General features: G+C 40.7%; 3 pseudogenes; all 3 read right to left on the bottom strand.

Moving 5' to 3' along the window:
* LOC149118950 (uncharacterized) overlaps positions 1-25,145 on the bottom strand; it is a 102,209-nt pseudogene that overhangs the window by 64,033 nt on the left and 13,031 nt on the right.
* LOC149118953 (uncharacterized) lies at positions 16,423-19,878 on the bottom strand (annotated as a pseudogene).
* Positions 19,882-21,202, bottom strand: LOC149118952 (uncharacterized; annotated as a pseudogene).

The raw sequence follows: 25,145 nt of genomic DNA, 5'->3' as shown, positions 1-25,145 counted from the left end.
CGAAAAAGATACGAATCTTGGTAGGATGGTAGGTACAGCTCATTTAATGCATCAAAGCGTGCGGTATTCTGAATAACTATAAGGACATCAAAGCACACGGCAATTTGATTAAGAGCTGCGTAAAATGTTCAGATAACATTTACAGGCGTAAAACTATTCGATAAGTAAAAAAAAAAAAAAAAAAAAAAAAAAAAAAAAAAATCGATTCCTTGCCTTTTCAACTCCTACGAATCAACAGGAATAAAAATCATACGAATCCTTCCCAGTCTCCCGACGCACTTCGAGGGATAGGAGGGTACACCTTTTCATTTATGTAACAAAGCGAGCAGTACTTAGAATAGCCATAGGGACAACAAAACACGCAGCATTTCTGATTATGTGCTAAGTGCTGAAGGGTATAAATACTTCAGTATCTTTATTTCCAAGTATGACAACTCAATTTGACGATGGAGTGCGACAGAGAGCTCGATGCTTTAATTTCACAAGTGCTTTTGGAAGTTGAGAGAGATCCTTCTCTTCCCAACAGCTCTTTAGTTGATGGTAAGTCATTATCTAATTAGAGACACTCTCTCCCCTTCGTCAGCACGCACACACTTTGTTTGTAAATAGTGTATGGGCACTGGTCACAAAGCAACACGACCCAGTTTTTAACACCAGGAGTTTTGGAGAATATAATCTTTGTTTCCAAAATGAATTTTGCGTGACGCGTGACACCCTTGCCAGACTAAGATGAATTTTCATGAGTCACAGTTGGATGCATCTCATTAAAATCCCAGTATGAAAGCGAGGTAAATGGGTCTAACGTGGGCTAATGTCATCCTCGTGGCACATTTTCATTGGTTCCCGATAAACTCATCGTCCCATGATGCTTCGCACTACCCTAAATAGGCTAGACTTGGACCCAATTCTCTCAGTCTTTACCATGGCCACTTGCCGGACGGACTTCTGTCGCTCCGTGATCTACCCTACACTGTAAGTTCTTTATCGATTATTTATCGATGGCTTTTAATTATCGATTCATTTTCTATCTGTGTCACACATCGGACGAGCGAGGCGGGAAATGGTGAGACCGGTCCCATTACTCTGTCGAGTCTGGTGGGCAATTTCCCATACATGCCTCAGTCTCCTGCGTTTACTCACCCCCTCTCCGGAGGGGTTGGGGTCTGGGACTCCGTCCCAGATCTCGCGGTTTCCTGGCTTACTAGGGTGTCCGAGGCGATGTAGGGTTGCTCCGTAACCATCACTTACCACCACCGCTGATCGCCTGACCTTTGTCCCGTCAGGGACAGGAAACCCCCTCCTTACAGGCGCCATACCTACTCTATTTTTCTGTTTTGATTGATTGACGAGTTTGCATACGTAATGAGTTTTCTCGACCAATCAGATTGAGTTTTGTAAAAGACTTGGCGACCATGGCCTTTTTTCCTATTGTTCTCGGTGACAGCTTCTATTGTTCGCCCCCTATAAGCGAGCTATACTACTCGTTTCGATCATTTACTCAGCTGAGACACGAAGAGATAAATGAAAAGCTGGTTTTGTTCAACGCAGGGGTAAGGTTACACTCACTTTTGTGGCTTGTCCTTATTAATCTTAATTCTTCAAGTCTTCGTCGGAGCCGCGAGATTGTTACTAGACCTAGAATTGACAATGAAATGTTAATTTGTGATACACTGTAACATGTTAGCTGCACAACTTAACAAATCGAATGTGGTTTAACGTGGTCTGTACTCTCATCGACAACGATATGCGTCATCACAGTGATCAAAATGTTGTGGACTCACCACAGGCCACCCGAGCGTATTAATATAAGAGTTTGTATGGAGACCTGTGTCTAAAATATAAGAGTTTGTATGGAGATCAGGAGCTGACATTAAATTCTTTCAATGTATGGGTAATTTCTCGAATAAAGACTCTTGAACATTCAATGGTGTCATTTTTTTTCTCATCCTGGAGAGTTTAAACGAGATTTGAGCGAGTTGTGAAAAATCTGTCCTAAGATGTTATAATGAGAGACACGGTACGAAACTTTGGCCAGTTTGACGACAAAACACTCCTCGGAAGCGAGTCAAATTTGCACACAAAAATAGCGGTTACTCACAATATTTCTCACTAAACTCACAATGTAAGACCTCTACTTTCTGTCTCTGCAATCCAATGGAGCACACATTCAGCTTTTACCGTGTTAGCTGGACAAAAAAGTTGAAATATGGCGGCCAAAACTGCGGTAATTGATGCTTGACGGCGCTAAGTTGATCAGTTTTTTGTCGTCACCGCTCGGCCGAGACTGGGAACGTGGTCAATTATCACCTCACGGGTGGAGGGCAAGAAATTTTTTATCTTACAAACCATGCCTCACACGTCTGCTGGTCAATCGATCTTCGGTCAACGCTGTTTATAATTAACTCACCACACTCGTACAGAGGTATGAAACTTCACCGTAACCTTTTTTCTTTTGCTGCTTTCAACTTGAGACAAAGTTTGTAAGATCAAAAATCTCGTGCCATCCACCGGTGAGGTAATAAGTGACCACGTTCCCGGGTTGACGACAACAAACTGAGGCGAGGCGCAGCCGAGTGAGTCCACAACGGTTTGACCACTGTGATGACGCGTACTCGTTGTCGATAAGAGTACAGACCACGCTAAACCACATTCGGTTTGTTTTTTACCACAATATCAAAGATAACGAAATAAATCTTTGTCAAGGTTTGTTGACAATTGAAAACTCGGACTTTAAATTGCACGTGCTGAACTATGCAAATGAGCTACTCGTACGCGTCAGACTTTCCTTTCAAAAACTTTTGCAAACTCGCTCAATATGCGGAAACAAGAAAAAAAATTTGGGGAAAAAATTCATGACGCGTACGAGTAGTCGATAAGAGTACAGACCACGCTAAACCACATTTTGATTTGTTTTATACCCAAATATCAACGTCAAAGAAAATGTTTTTTTCAGAGCGCAAGCCGAAAAAGGCATTGCGTGACACATTGGCGGGAGCAGCCGTTGTCTGGACTCTTATCGACAACGGCAAATAAGCCAATTAGATTGCAAGATTAGTAGCAATTGTGGTAAAAAAAAATTACTGATATAAGGGATTTCTGAAAAACTAACCACAACCAAATTTAAAAACTGGCCAAAATATTTCCATTGAAATCTTTTGCTTTTTGACATTCCTAAAGTCTTCTACATAGGGCCAACTTAATAAGCAACAATAACACTTTAGAAAGTTTTCTTTTATTCTAGGTTTGACTTTTGCCTTATATTAAGTTGTTGTTCTCAAAGTGTTAAACGTCAGAGCTGCTACGCATAGACCGGACACTCTTTGATGTAAAAGAATTGAATCACTGAAATCAAGTGTTTGGAAGTTTACTTTATTACTAAATGTTTGGCAGCATACGTATATTCCGAGGGCTACTATCATTAAGATTTGTATATCCCGTTAATATGTAGATTTAGCCAAGTCTAAAGGCGGAGCTTCCGATTACAATAAGTTAACCTTGCTTGGGCCTGCAGTCCAATCGAAAGCCAGTACCTGGACAGCGTTCAACTTTAAAAAATACCTTATCTCTATTCGCTCTAAACTTGGAAAATAGGTTTTGGTTGTACAATTACTATCGGTGGCGTGTGTTATTTGTCTGGTTACGTGTGTTAAGTTCAACGAAGTGCTCGCTGCTCGTCCATCAGGTATTTTCTGAAGTGCTCGCTGCTCGCAAGGCAAATTTGATCATTGCTCGTGCTTGCAAAAATAAACGCACTGCTCGCATGATCGCAAATGCTCGCAAAGACCATTTGATAACCCTCTTTGAATTTTGCAGGAGTTGAAAAATACGCTAGGAAATCTTGCGGTTGCGGTCAACACTGGAGGCCATTCGATTCCAGTTTTGAATGAAAGGAGCGTTAGTGACGGTGTAAAGTTGTGTCCTCTGTGGTTGGTGATTCTCAAATCAGTTTGATATAGTGTCGGAGACACCTTATAGCTTTGATACAGTTGGTCGTAGGCTGTAGTGAGCTATACTTTGCTCGCTGCCGTGCCCTGAAACGGACTGGAACATTCGCGTCGGAAAGCGAGGTTATGTGCTAATTTTAACTGATTTTAAGAAATGATGTTTTGATATTTCATTCCTGACATCAATCTGTGTCAACAATTATTTTGAGACTGAGAAAAGTTGAAGTTCTCAAATAAACTAAAGTCATAAACATTTTGTTTTTTGGGTTTGATAAATTCGAGATAAAGTAATGGTTTCTTTCCTTAAAGTAATTTCAAGACCAATTTTGTTTTTGCTTTAGTCTCGCTCGACTGTCGACTGAGATTGCTCGAAGATTTTTTCTGAGTCATTTTCTAAAAAAGATGTATGGTATGTACTTCAAGTGCACTTCCGGTGACGTAATCAGCATGTGAACCATCATGCTTTGCGATCTTTTGTACGTAGTTCCCGCCGTGTTGTTTAGATATTAAAAGCAAGTAAGAAGCGACATCGCCTCCTTTATAGCTCGCGGCTATTACAAAAGAAACGACTTTTTCTTTCTTCCTCCAGCTTCTCACACCTGCTCAATGCCTCGACAGACTTTTTTGTGCCTTATTTGAAGTGTCCGTTTATTGCAGGTTTTGTTCAACTAAATGGCTTAATATTGGTGTCTTCAGAAAATACGCGCGCTGATTGGTTAAAAATCGTGTTTCTATTTAACAATTAGATTATTCGCTCTCGATTTCTATGAGGTGATAGTTGATGAGGCCGTATTATTAAACTTTGCCCCTGAAAAACATCGCTCGGATTGAATTGTCATTTAAAATTGAAGTTATGTGCGCGCGTGCATCAGTTTTTTCAATAGTTTCAACTTTTTTAAAAGTTAAGAAGCCGCAAATGTCCTTCGTTTAGTCTTCTCAGGAATTTAATTATCCATTTGTATCAAAATTTTCCTCCAAAACCTTGGAAAAACGAAAAAAACGTCATTTCCAAGACGACCTCCAGCCACTGCACACTAATGGCTGTTAGAAAACAGTCCTAAGAAAATACACGCGCTGATTGGTTAAAAATCGTGTTTCTATAACTCGATAGAACTGCATAAAACTAGCCCGAGCTGTTGACGTAACGATGGCGCAAGCAAAGAGAATTTACATTTTGATAATCAAAGTTAACAAGTTGTTTTCCTTTTTTTGGTCGCGGTGTTTTCTAAAAGAAATAGAAGACATGTTCTCCGTGTTTCTATCGAGTTATAGAAACACTCGTGAAAGTTTGGGAGAACTCAAAAAAGCTGTGGAAACACTCGCCTGTGGCTGATGTTCCCATAGCATTTCTGGATCTCCCAAACTTCCACTCGTGTTTCAATAACTCGATAGAAACACGGTACATGTTTTTATTTCCTTATTGGAGATGGCAAGATGATATGAACGAATTGAATAGTTGATAAAAAGAAGAAATAGACATTACACAGGGCTGGGAATTTGCATGCACTGATATCGCCTGGGAAAAGTGAGAAAAAAAAAAAAAAAAACGAAAAGAAAAAAGAAAACATTACAACACGGAGTATTCGTATCTGGTCACCCAGCCTACTAACCCCGCCTAACAGGATCGGGCGAGACGCGGTGCTCTCCTTGTGGTGTAGTGATTCCACGCTGAACACAGTAGTTTATTTCTAAGATCTCTCAAATTTTGAAGCCCATACTTGAAACTGACCCCAGAACCTACGATCGTTAATGCCTAACTGAAAGTCAGTTTGGCAACAAAGAGATTTAAATTATAAACAACTTTATATCGATAGAGTGGCCAAACTTTACCACACAGGGCAATGGATGGGCTAAGCCAAAGACGAAAAAGCCGTCAGAAAGTAAATGTAACGGAGGGAAATCACTTAGATTGCGTATATTGGCGGAGAAAGTGAAGAACAAAAAAATAAAAAATAATGAAAGTAGTAATGAAAATGAGAACTCTACGCTTTGATGAAGGTAGCGGTAAACGTACCCAATATAATTTGTATCGCACAAATCACACGTGAATTCATATACTTAACTTTATCAGAGTTCACAAAGTTATCCGAGTTCACAAGGTTGTCTGCGATCCCCCTGGGCCAATTTCCGATCCTTACACGGCAACGTACCGTAAATCCTCGAATTAACGCCAGGGGCGCTTATTTCAAATTTATGTATGTTAATATTACTTCGTCTGAAAAAAGACCGCTCTTTTCGCCTTTAGTCTAGCCTTAATTTGACTGCTAGCTAGTGGCCAGAGGCTGGCTTTTTACCTATTGAACTACGTTTGTACCCAAGCCCAACGTTCAAGAGAAAGACTAGGATAATTCCCTAGCGACGATGTGATTTATAACGGTAATTGAACAGAGTGGAGTGCAATTTGGTCCGAAATCATACGCGTGATTTCAAAATCGAACGAGCGCGCAGCGCGAGTTCGATTTGAAGTCACAAGTATGATTTCAGACCAAAATTGCACGACACGAAGTTCAATTGCCACTTTATTAGATCCAGTTTGAAATTGCACAATTTTATCGCCTTAAATTTTAGATTTTTGGTGTATTTTTCCAGTAGCCGGTTTGTTAAAAAGAAAGGAACCGGAAACGCCTTTACGTCTCATTTAGTATGCAAAACGATGTCATGTGACGAAAACTCATTCAAGCATGACAAAGAAACAAGCAGTTCTGATCTGAAGTCAGAACGAAAATAGTCCACTTCAGGTATAAAAGTTCAATTCTCGTCGCCTGAATCAATTATGGAAGGCCTTCCTTTCTTCTGTGGTTGAGGCTGAGACTTTTCATTGTCTTTGGAGAAGGTCTAGATAGCAGCAGACATGTAAATATTTTAAGGAAAACGACCAATTTTTTAAGTTTGCAAGACATGTTTCGACAGAGCTTCTGTCATCTTCAGTTGAATGAATGATTACAAAGCAAGTTGAATAATAAGTAGGCAAAAATGCTAATTAAGACAAATAGTAACAACAAGAACGTGAAAAGGTGTAAGTTAAAAGGATAATTTTAGATTTACATGGTGTAATTTGAAGGTGCATATCCTGTGCGATTCTGCGATCGATTTCTTTTGAGTTGTGAAACTCCCTCGAGTACACGATGCCCAGTGGATAGTACGTTTTTTTCTTTTAAATACCGTTCAATGGCATGATTTTAAGGGGTCCAGCTCTTTATCATCTCCGTTTCTTTTTGTAACCTCGACGTAGGACTCAATACTCAGGACCTTGTCAAGTTCTTGCGGCGCCATTTGTTTTGAGATATTTCCAAGATGGCGGAACTGGCACCGGCTTCGTAAGACGTTCGTTCATTCACTATTTTGTGCAGTGTGACGTATTTTCACGGCCGTCGATAAAACCAGGAACATGGAACATTCCGGAACATCCCGGAACATCGAATAATTATCATCAATAATTATCAGTTTAATCAGTTTAATTATCAGTTTAATCACATGACTGTCCTTTATTCCCAGATTTCGTTCTTCACAGAAAACTAAGGTGGCGGCGTTCGAACTCCTTAATTAGACCTAAAAGTATGGGTACACGAGTGTGGTTTCTTTATTCAATTCATTACGTCAATACAAAGATATGCGTATACACGATTTCTCATGAAGAAATAGTTTCTCCATGAGATAGAAATAGAAACTCTTCGGTATCGAGTTTCTTGTCTAAAATAGTTCGGACTGCTCGACCTCTGATGACAGTGTGAACAAATACAGACACAAAATTTAAAAACATTTGGCGACGCGCGCGCTGTCTTGTGGGGTCGCTGGTCAAAACTTTATTGTCTCTAGAAATATTTGTTACAAGTGTTGGCGATCTGAAATTGAATTCTAAGTGACGCCAACAGTTCAAATGCATCTCCTGGAAAAAGTCTGTCCGGTACAATTTATTACTTAATTAATTAAAAACACTTTTACCGCAGGCTATAGGAGAATCTTTGTTTACAATATTTGCCTCATTACCATAAGCGATACAGTTTCTGATGGAGCTACATATTGAAAGGGCACAGCACGATTAACTGTCCCAAGGAATTTGAGCGCGATGTATTGAATACTTTTTGTGCGACGAGGGTTTAAAAGTTCAAAATTTTACAAAGAATGTATGAGCTCACTAGCGCTTTTGCCACACAGAAATATTGATGTTTTTGAAAGCCACCCAAAGAGCCCAAAATTTAACTACGTACTAAGTTTCACAAGCTCTTTCAGCTTTTCTAGTAAAATCGTGTCTAGCATAATGCCTTCTATGCGCAAAGTCGTATGTTAATGAGGAAAAATGTAAACAATGACGTCAGCAAAAATTCGCCTATAATCTATTCATCGCTAGTTCAACTTCACGTGCAGATCGTTATCTGACATTCGATCAAACTCAGTTTTCTATCGAGCCATTCGAACACCACCAAAGTAAACCAGACATGCGAATACCGCGCGTGAACGCGCTACTCTAAAAATCTTTGATTACCACTAGTTTATTAATAATAACTTGCTTGTTACTCGGGCTTCCGGAAAGGCCGAGTCTGCACTTAGTGAGTCATAGTGTCAGGCGTTCCTAGCGGAGCGGCGCGAAAACTGGGGATGATAAATAGCAACGTGAAGATGGAATAAGGACAAAACTATGAATACTGACTTAACAAGCAACTGTATGATGCTCAGACAAACACCTCAGATGTTGAACAAATCAGGGATCAAAAAAGGAGACGCAATGAATTACCTGGCGTTCATAGTCAGAATCGTCCATGTTTGTGTTGAAAAACAGAGTGCTGAAAAGCGACGTGACGCAATTGGCGGAAAAGAAGAGGAGCCTTCACTCATTGCAGTCACTTTCATTTTTCTTTCTTTTTTCCTTTTTTTATTTTTTTTTTGTTCCTATTTTCCGAGCTAATACCAGTTTATTTTTGTCTGATTTAATTTTTTAAAATTTTATTTTACATATTTTTCGCGTAATTATGATAATTATTCGATGTTCCGGGATGTTCCGGAATGTTCCATGTTCCTGGTTTTATCGACGGCCATATTTTCACTATGTTTATTCACAGCGACAGAGTTGAGCTCTTTTGTTGCTTCGTTTGAAACTACCGGAAACCTGGAAACATCTACCTTCTTGAGATGGCTCTGAATTTGTTGTTGTGTGGTTTTCGTTTGTTTATGTTTTACTGGACTCAGTATCATACGGATCTAGAGCAGATGTTGAAGAAAAATCGCCAAAATATTCGTCAAAATGGACACTGAAAGTTGGGAACTTGCATTAAAGTAGGTCTTCAGCCTAAAGGAGCTCATAATCGTCATTCAGAAACTGTAATTAATTAAATTCGTCAATTTTTTTTTGGAAAAAAAGCTATAATAACAACAAAGTTTTGGCAATAGAAAATACAAAATTCTCCACACAGTGGCTTTTTGCCTTTCATTTTCCTGAAATTTTATTGATTACTTTAAACTAATCTTGAAATCTGATTGGTTGTTTTGTTTTACTGTCCTATTCTCATTGGCTGAGAAAAAGATTCGATTTAGAGCAAAAAATAGTGCGATTCGTGAATAAATCGCACCACTGAGAGCCAATCAGATTGCAAGGATAACCAGTGATTTCAAAATGGATTTAATAAATTGAACAATAATTAACAATTATTCACCGAAGTGGAGGTAAATATCCATCACTTTCACGGACACTGACGTGAATAATTGCTTTAGTATATACCACACAAGCTGAATAACTAGCGGACCAAAGAGTAACTTTATTTGTCTAAGAGTAACTTTATTTGAAAAGGAAAGCGATTTTGTTTTCCATCGGCTGCTCGGAGGTGAATAGTACTTGGCTAATCACCTCAAAACTAGCCAATCAGCGTGTGCGAAAAGTACTATTCACTTGTGTGGTATATACTAATTGTACATATTACACTACCAACCAAAAATATATATAAATACATGGTCAATTCCTATAGTGACGACAGTGACTTATTAAACCGCTTCACAAAAAAACACTGGAAAATTTCTTCGAGACATCAAGTAGATCAGTGTGAGATAGTACGCAATCAACAATGTAACGTACCCGTAAACTTTTGTTCTTCCTCGAGACACTGTTCTGACGAACTGGTACTCTGAGTGCCAGACGATTTTTTTTTTAAGGTTCCGAGGGAACGCCCTGCTAGCGTCTAAGATAGATCTCTGTAAACTGGCCTCAATGTCGATATTAGGCTGATTTAGAGAACGGGAACGTCACTTGACGACGGCGCGCGCAGTACAAACACCCAAATATGGTCAAATATAGAATAGAATAGAATAGAATCCAGGTTATTCCCCGCGACCTGCAGTCGTTATCTGACGTTCCCGTCCTGTTGCTAAATCAGCCTATTGACAAAGCTATCGCGCTTGCTTATTCTTAACATTGACCAGTCTTTTCAGTCGTTCCAGTCAATTACTTAACTGCGTCATTTTCTGTAGTAGTTTAAACAACTAAGACTGGCTTTAATGGTCGGCTACTGTTGGCCAGCCCCTAGCTTTTTATATATTCAAAGACGAACTCAAGTCCAACGTTTAAGAGAGAGCCCACCGGAGGACCATGCAGGTAAGTCTACAGTGTACATCACCGATTCCCCTGAAACTTAGCACACTTTTACAACATCCCTAGTACATTAACCAAGTGTCACAGTTTGGTTCACCTGTCTATTGTTTACGAAATATGTCAGTCAAACTGTCAGACAATGAAAAGTGTTCAAATTTACGGTAAAAATACACATCAAGTTTGCTCACTTGTTGCAAGCTAGAAACAACGGGAAATAACATGATATTTCTACACAGAATAGTTCTACCCTTTTTAAAGGGTAGAACGATTCTGTTAAAACAATGAAACAACGCGGCTAATCTCATGGGGTCAGGAGCTAAATTTTCAACTCACCCTAGTCAAGTCATATCTAAACAACAGGGTCTCAATAGTCAATGTTTGTAGAGATGCGGCGCGTTTTTCCAATCGAATTCGAAGCTATCTAAAGCTTGCCAAAGAAATGATCTTTCAGTTTAAAAAAAACAACTCCGTAAAGGACTCTGTGGGAAAAGTTCTCTTTGCATCGGACTAATGTTTGTTTTGTGGCAATATGCAAAAGAGCTCGACAAGGAATCACTGCATGGAGTGGAAATAATATTAAGTAACTAAAATGTAACTTAACGAGAAGCGACACATAGATATGAAACATTTTGCAACTCCAATTTAGCTATTTTGTTAGCATTTAAGCTGCTGTTAGTTAGTTGGCATAACTAACAGCTCGCGTACTCACGCCGAAGTGAGATGTTTTCGTAGAAGGCCGCGTCATAGCCGACATTTAGAGATCACTGCCTTGAAGACTAAATAGCGTAGCTCGTTTGGAACCTACCTTAATTTTTTTGTATTTCCAACACCACAATAATTTTGCTGAACAGATGTTATCGAGCCACTCGGCCAGCTGGCGGCATTTCATCCAAGCATTTTAATACCTCAATGATCCAGTCGCTTGTTTTGTTCTAACAGTGAAAACAATTTATTTCTCCGCAACGGAATATTATATTACTTATTTCTTTTCCATGTAATGGAAACCTGCGTTGTTAATTTACTATTAGTAAAGCACCAGCTGGAACGATTAATTGCGCGACTGAGCATGTCACTTGTAACATTCTTACAGCTGTCTTTTGTATCAAATTTTACTCCCGATTCGATCACATTACGATCGCTATGACTTCTTTTGAAAGCTCTTTTACAGGGCATTCCAACAAAGAGTGTGGTGTATCTAGTCGGTGCAAACACCAGACAGCACTTGTGCCATTTGAGACTTGCTCAACGACGTTTCTGATCATTTGAACGGCTGTTATAAAACCACATCCACGGGTATTGAAGAGCAATGGAAACTTTGCCTACACAGAATTGCTTTGTTTGACAAGGCGGGAGATCCCCTTACTATTTACCCCCTTCAGAATATACCTTCACGATTCCCTTGTCAAACGGCACATAATACGTTGTCGCTGATAGTCGAAATACACGCTCCCGTTCGACCGCAAAACTATCAACCACTTTCACTGACTATGGATATTGCCATTTTTTCTTTTTCAAGGATGAACATTTTGTGCGCAGCAACCTCATCACCGACACTGGTAGCCAAACATCCTTACGGATAACCATGGCTTAAGAGTGATAAAAAACCATATGCTATAAACAGCCATCCTGCTTGAGACGTTTGCAATTAAGCAAGTGCATACCGTGGTTTGAAAGCCTCAACATAAAGGAGTCATTTCATAACTGAGATGTATAAATGACGATTGTGGACACAGTAAAAATGTGCACACCCATGGGGAACCGTGACACTTCCACTAAGATGGCTGCCAAGATCAACGTAGGACAAAGGCATTCATGGAGGTGTTCACACAACTGATACGTTCAGTATGGGCTGTTTTAATCTATTTTAGCTTTATGACAAAGTAAGCGACGCATTATCATTCAAGTCTGATCGATAAATTAAATTTATAATTTATCGGCTGAAAATCGTGAAAAACGTTCCAAACACTCTGGAGGGGGGGGATACCCCCAGACCCCCCTAGAGGATAAGACAACATAAGATAAGAGAAGAGAAGAGAAGAGAAGCGAAGAGAAGAGAATAGAAGAGAAGAGAGGAGAGGAGAAGAGAAGCGAAGCGAAGCGAAGCGAAGAGAAGAGAAGAGAAGAGAAGAGAAGAGAAGAGAAGAGAAGAGAAGAGAAGAGAAGAGAAGAGAAGAGAAGATTGGATAAGTTCATTTATACACGGTTTTTCCATCAGTCAACAAAGTTACTGGACTATTTACCTATCTGCCTAACTACAATAAAAAAAGAAATAACAACGATTTAAATTAAAAAAAAAGAAAAAAAAAAAGGCTAGGCCCTTTGGCCCCATATTTACTACTGGACATTCACTGCATGCCAAGAATGAATTTTATTACAAGGAAAATGAATAAATAAAATTGATATTTCCCTAAACATCAAACAAAAAATGCAATGCAGCTCCATATGCAATAGCAATTACCTGTGTCTGATACTTGGTTGTTTCCCCCGAGTATAATTTTGACAGCGAAGCAAAATGACTGTGTGAAAGATAAGAAATATTGTTTGAACCCTGTTCTAGGCAATCAGATTGTGGCGAGGTTCAAGATTAAGATTGCGACAGTAAATATAGTCACCCCCTCCTTCCCCCGCCACCAACAAAAAAATTTCTTGCAGGGGACTTGACTCCGAAAAAAACAAAACAAAATACTGCAGAGGCGGTGGACGTGGAAAAAAAAAAACACTCCTGCAAGCTGAAAAAGTCCACCCCCCTATCGCTTTTCTAATGGTCCGTCCCTTAGCAACCTACAATATCCCCGCAAAAATGTTTGGTTTGCCATTTGTCATAGAACATAACAACTGACTTTGCGATATTTTGCACCTCTTTGTAATGCTAATTCCACCTACTAGTGCCGGCTGGCGGATTTTAAAAAAATTACGATTTTCGCAATTAATTAACATAACAGAAAATGATGTTTGTGTTCTCTCTGGGACGATAAAGCGGGATAAAACTATGCCATTACCGCATACATGTAACCCTAAAAAAGATAACAAGCTGTATGTTTCTCTCGTTCTAAAAGCGTTTGTTGTTGATCGAGTATCGTAAAGCGGGTTATGGGGAAGCGGGCGGGATGATAAGAAATTAACACAACACTACTGTCCACGAGCAAAACATAACATGAGATAAGCGTTTCTTGTTGACTGAGTATCTATTGTACCTTCTACAAGCGTGCAACGTACTCAAAGCGAGTAAAACGCACACAGCGATGTTTAAGCTTACGTGTCTATGGGAAGATAAAGCGGGAGGAGAAAGATAAAGTGGGAAAATATTCCATTCCACCGAACACACCTGCACCGCTTATTAACCATGTTCTAAAACTTTCCTAATCTTCACCCCGGGCGAGTTTTGGGAAAGGCTACGACACCAGAATGATATACGATCGATGTAACATCAAAAGAGATAGCAAAATGCAATGTTTCATTCTGAAAGCGAAACACGCTGGTCTGACTCCGGCACAACTGTTATCTTAAGTCTACTTTTGCAATTAGTTTCCTATCAAAGACGGCTTCGTAGCGATGTTATAGATTATAACCCTTCGTCAATTGGTATCACTTAATTAGCGGCCAGAGTTGAGTTAGCTTTGAGAGTGTCAGTTGTTAACTCTCAAAGAATGCGGACGCTTATTCATTTTCTTTAGCAGTCTAAAATAATGGCTCAGTTCTAAGCCTGATTGCTGCTTCGAAAAATGTATACATAGAACAAATTTGCAGATCTTGTATCGATACCAAAAAGTAGCAAATTATTCTCGCTGAATCTTGTGTTAATGGCTCGTCAGCTCTAGTTTAGAACGTTGCAATCACAACAAGACTTTAGGACTTAATTGTAGGATAGCAAATGAGTAACTTACCTGGTCATCTAACCATGTATGTAGTCCTCAGCTCGAGATAATTGAGATACAAAATTAAAAGTGCTGGTTGATTAATTTAATATTCCTAGAAAGAGCAATGCCCCGGGATATTATGACTGGACTTGTTTTCATTAGTCGAACAGTGTGTACGCCACACTTAGTAATTCGAACATGAAGTAACATGGCTGTGCAAATTAGTGAGTCGAAACTTAATACACTGTTACGTAATAAATTCCTGGCTGCAATCACAACAAGACTTTAGGACTTAATTGTAGGATAGCAAATGAATAGCTTACCTGGTCATCTAACCATGTATGTAGTCCTCAGCTCGAGATAATTGAGATACAAAATTAAAAGTGCTGGTTGATTAATTTAATATTCCTAGAAAGAGCAATGCCCCGGGATATTATGACTGGACTTGTTTTCATTAGTCGAACAGTGTGTACGCCACACTTAGTTCGAGTCCACTGCCTTTTGACACTTATGTGTCACTGTCAGTAAGGACCAGGCAGGGTCCACGGATCGAGGTCGGCCGATTCCCTCCAAACTATCAGCGTTTTTCCTCTATCAGATAAGATAACGACCGGTGGTATTTTTAGTAAAATAAAATAAATTTCATAGAATTTAGACCACCCCCTAGTTTTTGGTGCTATTTTGGCACGTGAGACGGGAAATTTGGGTAAACTTCCACGAATGATTTTACGTTTTTCGCATTAGTCTTATTCATTTATACGAACTGTACATACTTCCCAGCCTATAAACAGCTCACATCTCCAATATAAACTAATTTGGTTAAAAATAACTTGCTTTGGAGTGGTTCCAAATGTCATCACTTAGAGGCTATCGTAAGTAAAAAGAATTTTGGCAATTTTCAAAGCTGGTTTTCTCTAAAGTGCGGCAGTTTATTTCCAGATCAAAACTAGTTTTTATTAGTCTGTCTTAAAGTCTTTAAAAATACGCAAACTCTCATTTGGCAAGTTAAAATCCTGTCGCGTGAGCTTTCTCGCGACTTTAACCTAATTTCCTAATTTGCATAATTGTAGTTTTTCCGCGAAAAATTTCCTCTTGATTTGCGACATGTTGGAGGCGTTTATTGGCTTTTTTACTATGACTAAGAGAAAAATATAACTTTTCCAGATAGGTGGCTATACTTCAACCGCGTATTTTGTCATTTGGTGGGTCAAAATCCCCCCCCCGTAAGCTTTCTTCAAATTTGACTAATTTGCATGTTGTCGATTTTTCCCCGGGAAAACTTCGCGTATTTGTTGATATTATATTCAAGCGATGATGACCCTACACCTAATGAAACAAATTTTCTTTAAGTTCTTGTTTTTGGTACTGCTGTTGTTTCGATCTTGCAGACGTTGACAGTCCACAACGAACATGACAGTTCGCGAATCGAATTCTGTCATTTTAATAACCACGGACATGCAAATTAGTATGCCAGACAGACTCAAGATTGTGTTTTGTAAGTTAGTGAACAGTTTTGGAATCTACCAGGGTTACTTTTTCACCACATGTGATGGAAGGCAAACAAGTTGCCGAAATGACAGTCAGTTCGGTGGAAGAGGAAATGTAATTCGAACATGAAGTAACATGGCTGTGCAAATTAGTGAGTCGAAACTTAATACACTGTTACGTAATAGATTCCTGGCTGGGAAAGTGACACAACGTTACTAAAGCTGATCAATCCGTGTTTCTTACTGCTGAAATCTTCCTCCTATTTCTTTAAGCACAGCTTTTTCGTCGATGAAGAAAACCCGGATTGGTTTTATCCATGATAGCATTTAAGCATGGCAACGGACAGCTGGCTTTTAGCAATACGTAAAAATCCTTGCAGTTTTCGTTTTACTGTGTTTACCAAAGCATTCATTCAGTTTTCAGTCTTATATTGTTTACAATTTTACAAGTATTTATAAACCCTGTTATGTAAGGGTCCCTGCACCTATCTAAAAGGCCCCAGTAGAGAAGATGGGGGTAGAAGCAAAGAGATCCTCCCTACTGAAACCATGTGACGTTATTTTTGAAAACATGCGCAACTCTCAGAAAATCTTTCAATGGCCTCAAAGAAAGTCCTTTTTCTTAACAGTGGTCCACTTGTCGTCCAGTGTAGCTGATCGCAGATTTCTTTCAGAACCGCCAGTTTGAGTGAGTCAAGGTTCTTGTTCTTTACAAGTTCGCAGATATTGCTAACACCCACGATGATTGGATGGCTTGGTTTACTCATATCATCCATCACCAAACTTCTAAGGGTGTTAAGGGCCATTTCCGACTCTGCGGCCTCGATGTCTTCCTCAGGGATTTCCTCCGCATCAATACCCCTATGACGCAGCGCCGCTGTCTGACGTGAAAACAGGCTGCTGACTTGCTGCGCAGTCCTCCACTCTTCGGGCTTGAACGTGAGCTCTCCGTCTTTATTTCTGAGGGTCTTCATCTCCCTCGCTACCTGCACAGGATCGGCCTTGTTTCCAGTTCTTGCACCCTCTTCAAATTTCTTCATCAAGAAGGTCTTGACGTTATCAGTCATTCTGGTGGGTCGTTTTGTTATCTTCAGAGCCTACCTCAATGGTCTAGGGTCATATCCTCTAACAGCGCTGCCACTATCCTGACCTTGCGATGAGGTTGATGGCACATCCAGAGCAAACGTCACCCCTGTCGTAATTCCCGCCCATTTTCTCCTAACGCGGTCATACATGGACTCGCAGTCAACCTCAAGACGGTGCTTGCCCGTGTCCATATGGTTGTCTGCCTCTGCTTGGGTCTTGAACGTGAGGACGCATCCAGTCTCTTGGCAAGAGTAGATCTCGGACTGGTGTCTGACGCTCTCACCCACACTTCCCTGTGTGTAGCTTGACCAAATGGCTTTATCACCCTTAGCCCAGTATCTCCTTGTGGTGTAACTCCAAGACCACTACAGGGGATGAGGCGTCCAGGGCCGATGTCGTACGCTTTCTACACACGGATGCCACACTCCTCATACTGGAAATTGTTCAACACACTAATACCTGGTATCTTGCCATCGTTGTTTCTCTCCCTGGTCGTGTCCACCTCGACGATCGCTGCTCTGCACCCTTTGATACCACCATGGGATTCTAGTGGTGTTTTCATATCCTCAGCAGTGACGACGTCGTGCCTCTCGTTAACCCAGCGCTTTATGTGTGCTTTCATAGCAGCAGTCTTCCTATTGCAGATGTCCTTACCAGCCTGGGGCTCTGAGAAATCATATCGCACTGGCCTGACACCGGTTCTCACGCCCACTTCTCTGAGACTTAGCAACAGATGCCCATTGTGGTAACATCCAGCGTTATCTGATCGGAGGTAGGCTGTTGTCACAACTGAATACTCCTGTTTGACTTTGTGCAGCAAGTCCTCTATGATTGAAAGAACGGCAAAGCTATTTTGGGAGCAGTTGTTGAAAATGTGTACAAAACACTCGACTTCATGCTTGCTCTCCATTGTTGCTCTAGTGATTACTGCGCTGATATGCCAGCTTCTTCCCTTCTTGCCAAAAAAATCACTCATCTGTTCTCTGTATTGCACAGGCAGAAACTTCATTGCCCAGTCCATTATGAAAAGACACGAGTTCTCGCCTAACGTCTGGAGGATATGTTGCTTGGCTTCGTCCTGGTTACTTGACCGTAGCAAGTGAGCTTTCCAAGCCTGTATGTTGCGCACACACTCTGTGTACTCAAACCTCAACCTACCCCTCACCTCTTCTGTCATGTCCGCTTTGTCTTGCATCTCTGCCACCTCTCTCAGTACTCCTTCTAGACTCTCACAGCGCTCAAATTCGTAGCAGTGTTTGTGATCACATTCGCTCCTAAACTCCCACGCACTACTGTCACTTAGTGCGTGGATCGTGCAGTGATCACCACAATGTTCACCTCGTCCGATGTGTGTCTTGAAATCATTCTTCAAGTACCTTTTTTCTTCCTTTAGTAATTTCTGAGTGGCAGTCACGCTGATGCCCTGATCTGCTAAGCCCTCCAACATCAAAAATACCTGGTCAAATGCCTCTTTACCCTCTGCAGTGGTGTTGTCAAGTCCCTGAAGGGATTTCCGCATAGAGGCCGAACAAACCTCACTCATTCGGTAGAGAGAACGCTGGCTCGCTGGCTCGAACTCTTGTTCTTTACAATAGTCTAAATATTTTCTGATGATGCGTATGATAATCTTCTCTCCCGAGTCAAGCTTGAGAGTTTTTGTCCCGAACGCCCCGTCCTGGACAAATTCTGGTCTGGAGATATATTCAATGAAATGATCCACCGTTTCGTGCTCAATTCTTGTACAGAAACTAGGAATTTCGGGGACTGGTTGGCCTTTTCCGGCTTCTGTTGCATGCTGGCGATCAATGCGCCATTTGGAGAGCCCAGGGATCATCTCTTGAAGCTCAGCTCTTGAAAAGTCGTCTGCAAAGAGGGAAAGGATCTGTTGCTTTGTTTGCCAATGACCTGCTTGCCCATAGGCCTTGACTAAAATGCCGACAAGACCAGAGTTGGGATCAAAACGTTTGCGCTTTCCTTGGTTGTCTCTGTTTGGATCCAAAAGCACCTCCGTTTGTAACGCCTTCCAAACCAGTTCTTCTTGGCCGGGAGTGATGACAGACAATGAGGTCGCTATAGTCTCTTTAGCTTCGCGGATGTAATATCGCTGCTGGGTGTCAGGGACGTCGTCCCAGGTAGTGTTCAGGGTGGACATTATAGGGCTGTACCGGCCACCTGATATGCTGTGGACAGCTTCGTTTAATTTCTGCCATTTGCTGTTTTGTTCCTCCATCCCGTCAACCCATATACTAATCTCTTCTTCTGGTACCGAGGCTTGGGACGAATGGGTCTGCAAAGATACTGTTTTTGACCCCTCACCAGTGCTTGAGACCTCTACACACACCGTGGCTGGCATTGTGCTCTCCTCACAAACAGTAATGACAGAGAAAGTGGCGGAATCAGACTCCTCGATATCGTCTCCAATCCCCAAGGTGTCTGAGTAAGGATCCTGAAGCGTACTAAAATGGATTAGCAAATTATGAACAAGATTATCAGCAATTCCAGAAAGATCTCCAATACATGTAACTGTGGAAGCTCTATATGTGTTTCCTAGCCGATGCCAAAGGGCGCCCTCGCATTTTTGTTCTTGTTGGTGTCTTCAAGCACTGGTCATTATTCAAGAGCGGTTGAATTTTAGTTAGGACTGGGACCAAGTTGCCATTCAGAAACTGTTCTTGACGCGTGATCGGAAAACTGGGATAAACCGCCATCTTTATAACTAGGTCCAAAGCCTCTCGGAAATCGACCACGCCTAAACGATTCAAACCGGACACGCATTGAAGAAATGACAGGAAAACCAACACAGATACCTTTTATTCATGTTGCCAGTCGTTACAGATGTCAGGGCACCTGTGGGGCGCATCAAAAAATCCTCTGATTATTAAGCTATGAATGGGCAATGTGTAGAAGCTTACCTGCTCTCCAGACATGAAACAGCGAGCCTTACGGGATTTGTAGTGTGCTCCACGGCAGTTGGAACACACAGCTGTCAATAAAAATGATAATGATAAATAGATTAACAATACTGACCACAATCACCATCACGATCACCATCAACGTGAGTCACCCTTAACATCACCGTAACCATCGTCATCATGGTCATCGTCGTCGTACCCAGCTTAAGTACGGATGGCTGCCCAGTCTTATTAGCCCATTAAGGTTATTTCGGACAGCCATGTACTCTTTTTATTTTAACTTAGTTTTGTTCATTTAATTTCTCGCTGAGTGCAAATAAAGTTGTTGTTGTTGTTGTCAGTCTGGTTTGTGCACTCACGTAACACCAAATTAAAGTGCTGTAATTTCCTTTCATGACAGCTGAAGGAAGGGAGGCGAGTGAAATAATGGGCGGTGGGCGTCCCTTGCAGCCCCACTCACCTTCCCATTCCCTTTAGGCCCCCTCCTGGTTCCCCTCCTCCCCATTTTCTCCCATTTGAAGTCATTTTGCAGGCAGGGTGCCTGATTAGCAAATTACCACTTCAGTCCACCTCGAAGCACTACCATAACGCCCCCGTCCCCTCTCCCTCCCTTTTTCCGAAAAAGTTATAAGGATATGAGACAATGCAACAGAATCGAGCAATGCCTTTGTATATTTAAACGAGTCGACTAAAAGCTAAACGCTCATTCAAATACAAAAAACAATGGCATGGGATTACGTCTGGCTTCCTTCCCTTGGCATATTCCAATAAAAACTAAAATTTGTGTACTGCCCATATGAACAAGCACAAAGTAAAATACGCACCTTCGAAATAAAGTTTTCGTTTGTATTTACCAGTCAAGCCCACCCCGCAATTCTGAGGATTATGGCTGCGGTCTGGCTGCACTCAGTTTGTACTTACCCGAGCCGATGTGAACTGTGGCATGGTGAAATTGATAAATTTCTTCCGACAAGGTGGCGTTTACGCGGCGCGGTTTCTTTATAGTTTTCCGCAGTCCTCGATGACTTGGATACGAGCATGTGTGGCTCTTTCTGCCAGCTCAGTCTGTAGTTAATTTTTTAATATGTCTCGGGCATATTGTCATTGATATTTTCTCGTTTTCGGTTGCAACAAAGTATCCAGCTCTATTCAGGATCAGGTCAACCTCATTAACTTTTTCGTCTTCGGTTTGCTGTTGCCCTGAGCTCACTCCCAGGCTTAGTAGATGTGCGGTAATGTCTAGCTTACATGCCAACAGGGGTACAATCTGCGACCCCGTGCCCTCCAAACTACAGGCAGAATCAGGAGAACTGAACGAGCAAGTCAAAGTAGCATTCATATTGCAAACAGAAACAGCAGCTGAATTGGATCAGTGTAAAGAATCGACTACAGCTGTCTGCAGATGATAAGATAAGGAATGGAAAATTATCCTTCCTGAAGTGTGCTTCTACCAAAAATCAGAACCCCTCAATATTTCAAAGAGTTTGACAAAATGCTCCGGTGAAGTATACTATGCAAAGTTACGGTACTAATCTGAAAAAGAGATGTGTTGCTCTTAAATACCTGGAATGTGTCGCAAATTAGTCAAGCGTGAAATATTTCCGGGAAAACTTACAATTATGCTAATTAGGAAATTAGGTTAAAGTCGTGAGAAAGTTCACGCGACAGGATTTTAACTTGCCAAATGAGAGTTTGCGTATTTTTAAAGACTTTAAGACAGACTAATAAAAAATAGTTTTGATCTGGAAATAAATTCTATGAAATTTATTTTATTTTGCTAAAAATACCACCGGTCGTTATCTTATCTAATAGGGACAAAATTCTGAGAGTTTGGAGGGAATCGGCCGACCTCGATCCGTGACAATGACACTTATGTCCAGTATTGAACGCAGTTACAAATTTTACAAATTCTACGTTTTTTCGTTTAAGTTTTAAATTTAACAAATTTTGTGATTTTTCGTTAAAATCTACAAGATTTACAAAAATTCGCTGCCTCGACGATTTTTCGGCATGTCGTGGTGAAATTTACAATTTTATGTTAATCCGCGACCAGCAAGCGCCGGCTTGCGGATTTTGAAAAATTTAGAAAATTTGCGATTTTTCGCCAACTTCAGAATTTTTCGTTAACTCATTGCTAAATTTGCGATATTTTGCCCTTCTTTGTAACGCTAATTCCACCTACTAGTGCCGGCTGGCGGATTTTACAAAATTTGCGATTTCTCGCAATTAAGGTGGCCGAACACAGTCTTCGCGCGCGCTTTTGCTGATGCAATTCAGCGCGCGCACAAGGATTGCAAAAAACAAATATGCCGTCGATAGAGCGATCATTTTATTTACTCGACACCCGCACTATCTGTGCTATTTTTCTCTAAAATTGAACGCAGTGCATTGATGGCTTTAGCCTTTTATCACAAATATATGTTAGAAAAGGTAAAGATGGAAAGAACTCAGCAATTCTGAGCTTTATCTTTGTTACCGAAAGAAACCAGTTAAATGCATCGCATACGTAGTAAGTCAAAAAATTGCGAATGAAAATTTGCACTCTCGAAAATACGCCTATTTCTCGAGAACCACTCATTAGAATTTCACGAAATTTGGCACGAAAATACTTTAGGAAATAAGTAACTGGTGTATTGAAAATAATTGAACTTTAACAAAGGAAACTCTAGACATTTCAGTAAACCTTCAACAAGGGATAATTAAAGATCTCGCTGTGAAATTATTAGCAAAATGGTGTTAACTCGTGAGAATCGTTACAAGCTTGTTGCATGCAAATTATAAAGAAAATCTAGACTTTCTACAAATAAACAAAACCGATTTTAAAGGCTTGTTTATTTTTATTCGTGTTGCCATGGCAACGGCACATACGTCAGCTTAACCATAAAAAAACCAAAGTTTGTGTTGTTAACTTGCTTGCAGCCATTTTTGGCGACCGAGAGATCAAGGGTTTTAGAGAAAAAGGTGATTGAAACACAGGTATCAAAAACTGTGTTCAGCCACCTTAACATAACACAAAACGACCGCCAAAAATGACATCCATGTTTCTGTTCTCTCTGGGAGGATAAAGCGGGATGAAACTATGCCATTACCGCATACATGTAAAAGATAGCAAGCTGTATGTTTCTCTCGTTCTCAAAGCGTTTGTTGTTGACCGAGTATCGTAAAGCGGGTTAATATGGGAAAGTGAGCGGAATTATATGATATTAACACAACACCAGTGTCTACCAGCAAAACATAACATGAGATAAGCGTTTCTTGTTGACTGAGTATCTATTCTACCTTCTACAAGCGTGCTACGTATTCAAAACGAGTGAAACGCATACAGCGATGTTTAAACGTACGTGACTTTGGGAAGATAAAGTGGGGGAATATTCCATTCCACCGAATACACCTGCACCGCTTATTAACCATGTTCTAAAACTCTCCTAATCTTCCCCCAAAGCGAGTTTCGGGGAAGGTTACGACAGCAGAACGATATAAGATTGAGGTAACATCAAAAGAGATAACAAACTACAATGCTTCGTTCTGAAAGCGGCAGTTTGTTCTATGCTGACTAGCATGAGTATCGAAGCACCCATTCAACAAGTAAGCTTCTTATTCTAAAGTGCTCGCAGCGATGTTTTAATTTTAACGTGCGCCTATCTTTGGCGGAAGAAAAACATTCCACCATTCTACAAACACGCGACGTATTAAATTGCTCTAAAACTACTCCAATCTTACAGCGAGTTTCGGGGAAAGTCACGAGAGCGGAAGCAGAGTGGAATTATATGACATTAACCTAACAGCAAAATATAACAAACTGCAATATCTGCGTTCTAAAACTCTTCCAATCCAAAACGGAGTTTCGGAGTGACGCGAGCGGAAAAATTATAATACCCAAAGAGATAACAAACTTCAATGTTACGTTTTCAAATCCCCAGTGTACTTATTAAACGCTACCGGGAGACGACTTTGAACGATAATATCACGAAAAGTTGATTAAGTTCAATAATCGAGCTCACCAAGAAGTTGAAGTTCAACTGTGTTGAATTGGAGCTCAATTGGTTTTTGGTTTGCTTCGAATCATTATACCAGGTAACAGTAAATATCAAGCACGTTTATCTTGTTCAAAACCAATCTGCAATCAGGTTGTAATTTTCATGAAGTGAAACAGTCCAAATAGTTTCCATTCTAGAAGCGCAAAATAATAGAAGTATCTGTATGCATTACGTGTAAATACACAAAAATTAGATTGTGGTTCCATTTTAAAGGACATTTCGCGACTCTAACATAAAGGAATGCCTGGCTGATACGAAAAGGTTGGCGGTGTCCCTCTTTCGGAAGCCATTTCGTTTTCCTTCCTTTTGTGCATAATGACTATGTATATCGGCATACCTATTAAGTGTTTGTACTAGGCAGCATCAGATAGCCTGCGCAGCAAGCGTTTCTGTGGGGTTCGGGAGCAAGGAACTACAGCGCGAAAAATGGGGCGAGTAAAAGAGGGGGGAGGGGGAGGGGAAAGAAGGAAGGAAACGCTTGCAGACAAACCCCTGGATTTTGAAAACCGCCCACTTGGCTTTTCATGCCTGAGTGCGCACACTGAGATTTCGTGCTTTCATCGGCTGTCATAAATTAGCCAATAAAATCTTCGGCCTTCCGTAGCGGAAGTGAACTTTGAACCAAAATAAACTTTAACTTGTCAAAATATGTCTGAAACAACGAGCGCACGGTGGGAACGGAGAAATCTCGGTGAATTAAATTTGGTAATTTATAATCAAGCTATATTTCTACTACCTTCTACTCAATCCCTCTAAAAGGAAAGACTGCAAGGGTGAAGTTCTAGCACAAATCTGCCAGAAAGTTAAAATGTGAGAAGTATTCAAGTCGCATTAGTAATCCTTGTGCTCGCAAGATTCGAAATCTTTGATCACTGTATTAATTCGTCCAGGAATCGATACAAGGTAAAATTAGCAAGTCAACTCCCACGAAGGCAACTCCAGGCATGGCATGCCGCAGCTAACACCATAACAAATCATTCAGAATTGTACCCAGAGGTTCTAAATGCTGTCAACAAAAATGCTTCTGATGAAATGTCAGAGTACCTATGACAACATGTTGCTGTGTAACAAGCCAGACGAAATCACCAGGTTTTCCCAACGCAGTAATGCGAATTTTTTGTGCCCTGGTTTATTATCTTGTCCTTTGCGCGTGTGGCATTCAAGAAAGTGATGTAAAAATTAAAGGAACAGCTGCAAAATTGTGTCGCGCTTGCTTCTGCAATAATGTGCAGGCTTCGAAAAACC

Source organism: Orbicella faveolata, unplaced genomic scaffold (genome assembly GCF_042242905.1).
Source record: "Orbicella faveolata isolate gen_17 unplaced genomic scaffold, um_ofav_v1 contig_1, whole genome shotgun sequence".
NCBI classification, from domain to species: Eukaryota; Metazoa; Cnidaria; class Anthozoa; order Scleractinia; family Merulinidae; genus Orbicella; species Orbicella faveolata.
Note: the sequence above shows the minus strand (reverse complement) of the source record. Positions and strands in the feature narration are given on the sequence as shown.